Raw genomic sequence first — 10,834 nt, 5'->3', positions numbered from 1 at the left:
GATTACCACCACTACTACTATTTTTTTATTATTATTATCATCATTTGCATTATTATTACTACTGCTACTATTATTATATTGTTGTTATTATTATTATTATTATCATCAACATAATTCTCCCTCGAGTACTGTACAGTGATTGCTTACGCATGCTAATGGATACCGTAAAAGCTGTCACTTCACATATGATCATCAGCGTCACGAGAGCTTTTCAACTCCATGCGCACCTACTACGCGTGCACACAGATCTCTCGAATGAGTGACGGAGGGCTTGGGAGATCTAAGGACTTTTTTAAGTGCACAGTTGTACGTGTAGTCCTTAGCCTGACACCTGTGCTTTGTTTTTACGCTCTGCTCGTTGACGATGCCTTTAGCATGCCTGGCTCATCTGAATTTTGGTGTGAGTTAAAGTGCAGGTGTGTTTTGTGGTGTATGTAAGAAGAGATCTATCCTTGTTTTTGGTGAAGGAGAAAGGAGTCATCTGAATTCTAAATGAAAGAGCAGGGATGCTGTTTTGCATCGTTGCAGCAGGAGTCAATAATAGACAGCATCCCTTTTTGTAAATTATAATAAACATATAAGTGCTTTAGTGCATGGCATGCTGTTTGTCCTTTAATGATTGAGCTACAGCTGAATTGCTCTAAATAATAAATTCAGGACTTAAGAGTTGGAGAGGAACCACGGTTTGTTTAGTGTTTCTGAAATTGCTGTTGGTTTCAAGGTAATCGTGTCAGTAGCATATTAGGGCCTATATGGTAATGTTACAGACTTGAAAGGATAAAGCTAAATACATTTGCAGCTTGTTTGTTCAATAACACACAGTGTTGTCATCTTCATACATACATGCAGGTTTGTTGCTGTCAGACTTTAAATTGTTTGCAACTAATTGCTGAAAGCAAGAATAAAGCAATGACAGTCAGTTCAGCTGTGTGATGTTTAACTGTAGGTTAAGAAGAAATCAATATATAATGACAAGTTGGTACAGTTAAAAACAAATCAATTCTGTTTACAGTTGTAAAATTTCTGTTAACTGAGATGTTATTGATTGTGGCTAAACAGTTCCTCTGCACAAATTAAGAATTTCTCGTTGTCTATCATTGTTAGCATGGTATCAGCAAATAAACCATTGACTCAGCCAGTACAGTGCATTTGAGTTTGCTTGGAAGCAGCACTAACATCACATGTTCAATTTGCCTATTAAAAACTGGAATAGATAACCACCAACTTGTCTTTATGATAAAATAAGGCATGGAAAAAGTTTGTGATTAACTTGTGTGTACATTTTATAAACAGTTCCTTGGGGGCTGCATCTATTTCTTTAAGGAATTGATTTTTGTTTTGCATCACTAAAGTAATGCTGGTGCTCTTTGATTTGATACCTCACCTGTGTTAATTTAGCTGCGATGTTAAATCTGTTCAGAGATGGACGAAGTTAATCAGATTCATGATTTCTTGCTTTGCTGGTCTTAGAAAGCTGGCATAAAAGTCACCACTGTCCTGAAATTACTGAGTTACAGATAGTTTTAGATATGTTCATGGTTCTTCGATCTCATAATGTAATGAGATATAAAACCCTGATACTTTATTTCATAAGGAATACAATTCATCAAAAAGCTCGCTGATCTCAGATGTGAGCATCGATCATTTTAATCTAGACTTTTAAGATATCAAAGAAATAAAATGTACTTCTTGGAATGACATAGGCCTAGATAGCTGCACATATGTATATTATGACCTTGCGCAAAAAACCTTAACAATTATATATTATTTTTGTGTACATGCTTATGTTTCATTATTGACGCATGCATTCACATTATTCATCCGCATCTTAATGTACCCCTTTTGAATTTCTTCTAATTGAGTTTCAGACCTCAGAAAAAGAACTAGTCATTAAAAAATTGTGAGCCAACTAAATCTCCTTGTCTGGGTATCAATATTGTACATTTTTTTAATTGGCTTCATATTGTGTAATGGCCTCCTAGGAGAATGTTTAAAGGCAATTTATTTTAAATCTGGACTGCAGGATTCCTAACACTTTTGTCCCTTTCCCCACCCATAATAAAAAATGCTATTACAATTTTTTAAAAGAATGCCTTCATTTTTGTGTAATTCACAAAAATATTAAATCATGTGACATCATCAGCTCCTTCATTCTGTTTCATTTTGCCTGGGGGCCGGATGAAGGATCTATTGTGGTGGCACACATCACATCTAATGTTTTCCTAGGCTGAAATCTGTACTACATTTGCCATGACACCATGGAAATTCGGTGGCATCCATATTGGCTGTAGTCTGGGCTGTTCAGACAATGTGGGCTGTGGGCAGATCGCACCTGGGTGCTATGGAAATCGGATTCACCCAAGCACATTATCACCTAAGCACCTCATATTCTGTAAGCTATATGAATGATGTTGTGTGACCTGGAGACATTTCTCCAATGGGAGAAAACAAAGGTGCCCAGACACAGAAACCAGAACAAGCAGTCATAAGGGCCATGAGTGGGGAACAATAAAAAGGGCAAGAACGAACTTTGAAAAAAAATGAACAGGTTTTTTTAACAAGGTAAGAACACACCTTCCTAATGACATCATTTTCCTCCTGGCTGGAGTTCAGCTTTAAAACTTTTTGTACGGCTGCAAGTAATATTTATTTTATAATCCAATGCACCTATGATAACATTGTTTTAAGATTTCATAATTATACTTTACATTCCTGTGATGCTGACAGAAGTCATCTTAGCTTTGAATATAAGATTAGATATTTTCAAAGATCATTATAAATGTTTATATTTCCCATGCTACATAATTAATGTATTACATCTTTTCTCAACTACAGGATAAATACTCATAGCACTCAATACATTTGACAGTATTAATACTTTTTTATTTTTTTAATATCAAAGTATTTCAAACCCAAAACAAGATGCGGCAACGAGTGTGGTTGATACTAAATGATTACTAGGATAACAAACCTGTATTTACTTCAAACAGAGAGTTAGGTTAAGGCAATGTTTTACTTTATTAATTTATACTTTTCCTCATAGAGTAGTTAAGTCGTTGAAGCCAAACTGGTTTCATGATATTGTAAAACCTACATTTCCTTTATTTTTGTGTGCAGAACACCACTTTTAACTGTGTCCAGTACATTTTTTAAAAACATGTTAAGTTTAAAGTGAACCTGGGTTCCCTTCAGATACCCCAAACTTATATTACTATGCATAGCGAGCAAACAGATACATGGTAGAGCTACTTAAGGTAGAAAATTGGTCTAATATTAAAAAATATGTGCTACAGCAAATACTTATATGTGCATCTGCACCTACAGCTTTCTTTTCGAGCCTCTGCAAAGTACCACAAATTGATTGCCTGTTGAACCTGCCAGTGAAGTCCACTGAATGCAGCTTCCTGTGATGGTGTGGCAACAGTGCTGCACTGCTCCTGAATTCAGGAAAGATTTGTCACTGTAGGCTGTGCCTGCTTGCACTACACTTCCCAATCAGCACATGGCCACACCTAATACCCCATGCACATGGTCCTTCAAGAATAATCTGGGAAGTGTAAACAACTTGTTTTGCTTGCCATATAATTTTTCATGTGTTTAGATGTCCCTGGGTTTAGCCGCATTAGGACACATTTAGCCATGTTTATATGTGCATAGCTGTGTTAAGCTGCATAAAACCAGGCTAAATGGTCCCATGAAGCAGACATTTCTTGTTTGTATAAACACACATAGACTGACTGCACCTTGATGCTACTAAAAGTCTAGGTGTGCATTCAGTCATAGTAAAGCATTATACCTTCTAGGGGCACCTGGTAAGAACTCTGGGAAAAAATGTTCTTAACCCTTGTTATGGGGCTACCCCCACACTGCAAAAGTTAAAGTTGTATTAAAGCCACTTAGCTGATGGAGGCAGAGCGATGCGGAGGAACTGAAAACTTTTAAAGAACAGAAGTTGTATACAAAGGTGGGCCTCCTAGTTGTAAATTTTAAAAAAACCTGAAAAAGTTGTAAATTAAAAAAAAAGAAAAACTGAAGCTTTAATATCATTTTAAGTGCTCGTTTTTATTTAGGTGCTAAGAAAAAAAGTTATACCCACCCGGACCGCAGAACTAGCTGGCTGCTACTCCAATTCCTGAAGCCTGTTTCCTCCTCAGCTGCAGTTATGGTAAGTCCCTTGGTGTCTTCACCTCCTTTACACTGTGTATAGAATGTGATGACTCAAGGATCCTTATAGTTCCGCGGTGGAGAGTGAGAGAGGCTCCAGGGACCAGTCCAAGTGCATGCCACCTCTGAGGATCGGGTGAGTATAACTTTTTTTTTAGCACCTAGACAGATACGAGTACTTAATCCTTGCATTATGGGGGTAGCCCCACTGCGAGGGTAAGAACATTTTTGCCTTGAGTTCTCCTTTAATCGTCATGTGCATGGGGACGAATCCTGTTCACTGCTTTCTGAAAATAAGCACGGTCTTTGTTGCTTAAAGCTTCCCACTTTGAGCTCCAGTGCCTGGAAAGGTGAGCATGTCAGACATTAATAAAGGAGGATTTGGCTCAGGGTGATAGTGGACGTTTTTGTTTACTGCGTAAGACTTGTCATCCCATAGTAATTGTATGAGACTTGTTTAGACTATGTAAGCCATTAGGTGTACTTAAGAGCTAAGGAAGCTCAATAATGTATACAACTACTTACATTGTAATAGCTTCAGCTCTAAAAATAAGATTTGTCCTCTTGCTTTCCACTTCACATTGCTTGCTATTGGTCCTTCCTGGTGATGGATGGCCTCACTGACCAATAGCAAATGGTGGGATGTTTGTGAAGTCCCAATTTGCATATTAAAGCTACTTGGGCTTTAGAACTCTCTATGAGCTCTACAGGGTATCCCAGCCATGGACATTGTCATCTTTTTAGTATCTGCTATGGAGGTATGGTTGTAGTTAAAGATAACAAAGTGAAAAAAAAAACAATTGTGTGTGGAGCATTGAAATAAATATAATTTTAAACTGCCGATACCTTTTCATAAAGATTAAGGGGTCTATTCACGAAGCTGCCGTAGGCAGCTTGCGGCATTCGGCTCGACTTTTCTGCTCGGTCCCTCTGTGGGACCGAGCAGAACAGAAAAACAGTTTAAAAAGTAGTAAAATAGAAATAGAAAACGATTGTGCGGAGCTAGCAATGACAGCTAGCTCCACCCAACAGTTTTATATTGGCTGGCGGTTCTGCTGCCATAAAAAAAAAGAAAAAAAAGCCTAACTCTCCCAGGCACTCCGGGAGTCTCCCGCTCGCGGTCGCCAAGGAGAGAAACACTGCTCAGTAGTGGTGGACCTGATGGAGAACTGCAGCAGAGGGCGGGTGCAATGCTAGTTTGCTATTGGCTATTGCAAATTGAAATAGCCAATAGGAATCTAGCAATGCATTCCTATGGCCAAAATTATTATTTTTTTTTCTATTCTGACACGGCTCCGTGTCAGAATAAGAAAAATAAAGAAAAAGCAGTGTTTCTCTCCTTGGTGGCCGGGAGCGGGAGACTCCCGGAGCGCCAGGGAGAGATAGGCTGTCTGGAGATCAGTGTCCCTGGTTAGCTGGTAACCAGGGACGCTGATCTCTCTGCAAGTGGCCGGAGCCAGCCGTAAGATCACGGCTGGCTCCGCCCAGCTGTCAGAAGCAGGCGCTCGGCCAGCTTCGGCTTTCAGTGCAGCTCAGCCGAGCCGAGGCATATGCGTTCAGCTCGACTGAGCCGCTCGGCTAATGTAGTACCGAAAGGGGTCCTGTGGCCGAAGCTAGCCGAAGGATCGGCCGAAGCTACAGCTAACTCCTTCGGCTGCTTTGTGAATAGACCTCTAAATCTGCAGTACTTTTGCGATACCAGTAAGATTGTTTTGGGATAACTAAGGCACATTCAGTAGCAATTATTAGTGTATTTAAGTTTACAAATAAAAAAAAAAAAATATTTTTATGAAATGTAATCATTGCTTCTCAGTAAATATGCATATTCTTTTTGTAAACTCAGTTAATTTGAGAAATAAACATTAGCATTCGAGATGTGAGCACATGTATGTGTTTGCATGTATTTGTTTACAGGTACCAAGGTTATGATGTTTACAGAGAGTAGAATTTTCAGAATTATAAAAAGGTTGGTGGTCTTTTTATTATACATTATTAGGCATTATCAGTGACAAACAAGCAGTTAGGGAAGGTTAGGTGAAAGTTATGTCTTGCTCCCTTTGTTGGTCATCAGACAGATTAACCACTTGCTGACCGGGGTGTTAAACCCCCTTCCTGCCCAGGGCCATTTTTCAGTATTCAGCGCTGCGGTACTTTGACTGACTCAGTCATGCAAAACTGTACTGAAATGAATTTTATAAAAAATTTTAGGGACAGATAGAGCTTTCTTTTGGTGGTATTTAATTACCACTGGAGCTTTTTTTTTTTTTACTATATAATGAAAAGGACCGTAAATTTTGGAAAAAAAAAAGTTTTACCTAGGTTATGTTAAGAAAAACATTTATTATTACCCATATTTTTGGTAAAATATAAAAGACGGGGTCAGGTCGGTTAAAGAGACACCAAACATGTCAAGCTTTAAAATTGCGTACGCCCACAAAATCGCAACAAACTACCGTGCCTAAAATTGGCCATAGGCGACGCTTTAAAGCTTTTACCGCTCATCAGTTTAGGGTTAACAGTGATTGATGGGCCTGGAATTATTGCTCTCACTGGGATGTTTGCTGCGATCTGTAATATGTGCGGCACAATCGTTGTTTTTGCAAGTAGGCTCGCATATTTACGTGGGGACCTAAAACTTTTTTGTTTTTGTTTTTTAAGTGGTTTTCGGCCTCATATTACGCAGACTACAAGGAATTACCAGCAACTAGCTACAGAAGGGAAGAGATTTGGAACTTTAAATTACTATAATGGTGAATACATGAACAATAAGGGGTCTATTCACAAAGCTGCCGAAGCTGCTGTTTGGAGATCAGTGTCCCTGGTTAGCAGTTAACCAGGGACGCTGATCTCTCTGAAAGTGGCCGGAGCCAGCCATAAGATCACGGCTGGCTCCGCCCAGCTGTCAGAAGGGGTCCTGGGGCCGAAGCTAGCGGAAGGATCGGCCGAAGCAGATCCTTCGGCAGCTTCGTGAATAGACCCCTAAGTGTTAATTGTACTTTAAAATGGATTCCTCCCCCTATTGTTTGGAGTTAAGCCCTGAGACACCCTTGTTTTCATGGTATATTCAAATATGCTCTGTTGGATCTGTTTTAAATATGTATTCACTGATCAATTACTTATTTTATTTAAGTTACTTCCTCAAAGTTGCAATTCACAGTGTGTGTGTGTGTGTGTGTGTTTTGGATGTATGTATATGCGTGAGTGAATGCTGGAGGGAGAGGGGGTCAGCGCTGGAGGATTGGAGCGGGGGGTTGGGTGTTTGACGGGGGAATCCCTGTAGTCACGGCTCTCTGCAGGGAGATGATCGAAAAGTGAGCGAGCGACGGTATGTGTTTGCTCTCTTCCAGATCTATTGAGCCGACGCGTGACAGTTTCATTGTCACACGTCGGCTCGATCTATGAGGATGAGTGATTTTCACTCACCCCATAGTTCTCCTTTAAGGCAAATGTTTTTAAAGTGGATCTTTACCCCGTTTCACTACAAATCATATCAGCATGCATGCTAATTTAAAATCATCTTAAATTCATTAGTTAAACAAACTTGTTTGTCATTTCCTTACAAATAGAGTTAATCTACTTCCTGGTCTAGTTTTTGCACAAATGATGTAATGTGCCCAAGTGTTGCATCCTGGGAAGGTTACATCATAATCTCCGGGTAAGGCATTTTCCTCCCCTGAGATGTTATGCATGGTAACATGTCCTAGTAACATGTGCTAGAGTTCCATGAACTAAAGGGAGAGCTAGTAACCTGCCCTTAGTTAACATGGCCAGTGTCAGAAGTCAAGGAAAGAAAAGATAAATAAGGTATGCAAATAATACAAAGCCTGCAATTATCAAGAAGTATCTGTTTGTAGATTGCCATTACTAAACATTTCTAAAGGTATGTTTGTTGTTATTTTAAAGATCTGGGTAAAGTTCCTCTTTAACCAGTAATTTCATGATAGCTGCTCAATTCCATATTACGTAAAATGCATTGAGAGGAAACTCAAATTAAAAAAAAAAAACATATGATTTAGTGTTCATAAAATGTACTATAAAACAAAAAATTCTAGTTTAATCTGCAGCAAGCCATGGTTTACTAGAAATAGGAAGTAGGAAAACATTCAAACAATGCTTCAATGTATGGGTTTTTGTGTATAATGTAGGTGTACAGAACTTTTCCACAAATGTCCTTTCTTGCTTTTTGCTGCTCACGGCAGTTTTTCTGTTTTTACAACACTGATTATAATTATGCGAGACTCTCCCACTTAGCAATTAGGAAGTAGAAAGTGACTTCACTAAGTAGGAAAAATGGAATCCATGTGTGACTATAAAAATCCACTCGTCCACTTGTCTGTGACGAGAGGACAGTGGCACCCAACGAGCAGCTTCCCGGCTGGCCGTTGTAATTTCACGGCCGGCCGGGAGCTTTACATTCAAGCGATCAAGCATCTCAAGAGACGCTCCATTGCTTGTATTAGCAGCTGTCACTGCCGTTGCCGGTCCCGAGATCCGCTGTGCCCGATGCGGCCGCGACCGGCACGGCTCTCTGACAGGAGATCAGTATACGGTTATCCCTTTGATCTTCTCTCAGTCTCCGAATGCAGGAAGTGATGTATATGGGGGACTAAGAAGCCCCTTCTGTGATGTATATTACTTCACTTCCTGCATTCAGTGTCACTCTCCAGCTACAGAAGCTGATGAAGCCGGTCTCTGCTTCATCAGCTTCTCTGGGGGGGTCCCTAGGTGACATTAGGGGTCTTGGAGACCCCTGATGTCTCCATAAAGAGGACCTGGCATGCAATAAAGTTGTGTGTAAAAGAATCATAAAAAAAAAGCATAAAAAAATTGAAAAGAAAACAATTTTTTTAAGTCACCGCTCCCCACATACACACGCAGATATGCGTCGGGTGCGTCTACGTGCGAAAACAATTGCGCCTATTATGCCGCACATGTTACATTTCGCCGCAAACGTCTGAGTGAGAGCAATAATTTTAGGGCCATTAACACACGATAACACTAAACCGATGAGCAGTAAAAGCGTTTTAAGCGTCACCTATGGGTCTATGGGTGTTCACAATTTTAAGGCTTGACATGTTTGGTGTCTATTTACCCGACGTGATCCCAACTTTTATGTTTTACCAAAAATATGGGTAAGAATAAATGTTTTATAACAGAATGTAGGGAAACTTTTTTCTTTACATTTATGGTACTTTTTTTGTTATACAGTAAAAAAAATAACAACCCCCCCGAGGTGATTATATACCTCAAAAAGAAAGCTCTATCTGTCTATAATAACCAAATGTCTCTTATTTGGAGAGATTGTACCCTCTTTTGGAACCAAATCCCTTTGTCCCTTATTTCTCCTCTGTTGCCCCTGTTTTTTCTAATGTAAAAACCTCTGTGCATGTACTCGTTTGAACTGCCAACTTCCAAAATAGTTTGTTATTTTGAAAATCCAGTATAAAAGAAATGCAGTTGTGAAAAAAGCATTGGTTGGTTTAACCAATCATTTCTGTGTATTAATTCTTGCCTGTCCAGTCCAGTCCAGTCAGGAGGATTTTTTTAGGCGCCAGTTCCATTGACAACAACTAGAGAAAACGTCAAAAATAATGAGCAATTGTTACCCCATTAGTGATGTGTACCGCCCCGCAAAATTCAAAAGGTTGCAATTTTTTTCAACACACATGTTTAATGTGACTTTTAGGCCTTTTTATGTCACACAAAATTTTTACAACTGTGTTTCAAACCTATATTTTCAGCAAAAAATACACACAAATGTATTCTCTTACACACAAATATAACATTTTTTTCTTTGTAAAAGATTATACCGTGTCAAGTTAATAGATTCCAAATATGTTGAACCTTAAAATTGTGTACAAAATAGAGAAAAATTGCTATACTCAAATATGCAATGCTTGAAAAATCTTTACAGCTCATCAGTTTGGAGTTAACCATAATTAATGCACTTAGCATTATCTCTCATACTCACACATTATTCCTCTCACACAGACATACACAGCAATACCTAATATGTGTTACCTGCTGTTTATGTATGAACATGCATCATAGGTGCCCATATGCATTCATGTGTGCGTGGATGGGGTGGGAGCAATACTTTACATATTGTTTGTTTTGTAATTTATTTTACTAGATTTTTATTTTAAAACATTATATATATATATATACACAGGTGAAACTTGAATAATTAGAATATCGTGCAAAGTTCATTTATTTCACTAATGCAACTTAAAAGGTGAAACTAATATATGAGATAGACTCATTACATGCAAAGCAAGATAATTCAAGCCGTGATTTGTCATAATTGTGATGATTATGGCTTACAGCTCATGAAAACCCCTAGAACCCCAAATCCACAACCTCAAAAAAGTAGATTATTACATGCAATCAATAAAACAAGGATTGTACATAGAACAATATCGGACCTCTGAAAAGTACAAGCATGCATATGTACTCAGTACTTGGTTTGGGCCCCTTTTGCAGCACTTACTGCAATTACTTTTGCACGATATTCTAATTATTCGAGTTTCACCTGTATATATAAAAACAGACACAATTTGATTTGCTCCTTTCCTGGCCATAGCCAGAATTTGACAGCTGGAATCAGATATGCTCAAAACAGAGCGTATCCACATTCAACACAGAAGGAGGATTGGTAAACTCGGAGCAT

General features: G+C 38.9%; 1 long non-coding RNA gene across 1 annotated transcript in view; it reads right to left on the bottom strand.

The window, feature by feature from the left end:
* LOC108793399 overlaps positions 1 to 8,818 on the bottom strand; it is a 14,120-nt gene extending 5,302 nt beyond the window's left edge. Inside the window, exons 1-2 of the long non-coding RNA XR_001941640.1 lie at positions 8,806 to 8,818; positions 4,683 to 4,684 (exon numbers count right to left, since the gene is read on the bottom strand). This is a non-coding gene — a long non-coding RNA (uncharacterized LOC108793399). The remainder of the gene's footprint in view (positions 1 to 4,682; positions 4,685 to 8,805) is intronic.
* Positions 8,819 to 10,834: the final 2,016 nt, after the last annotated feature.

This window comes from Nanorana parkeri, unplaced genomic scaffold (genome assembly GCF_000935625.1).
Source record: "Nanorana parkeri isolate BGI_ZX_2015 unplaced genomic scaffold, ASM93562v1 scaffold745, whole genome shotgun sequence".
NCBI lineage: Eukaryota > Metazoa > Chordata > Amphibia > Anura > Dicroglossidae > Nanorana > Nanorana parkeri.
Note: the sequence above shows the minus strand (reverse complement) of the source record. Positions and strands in the feature narration are given on the sequence as shown.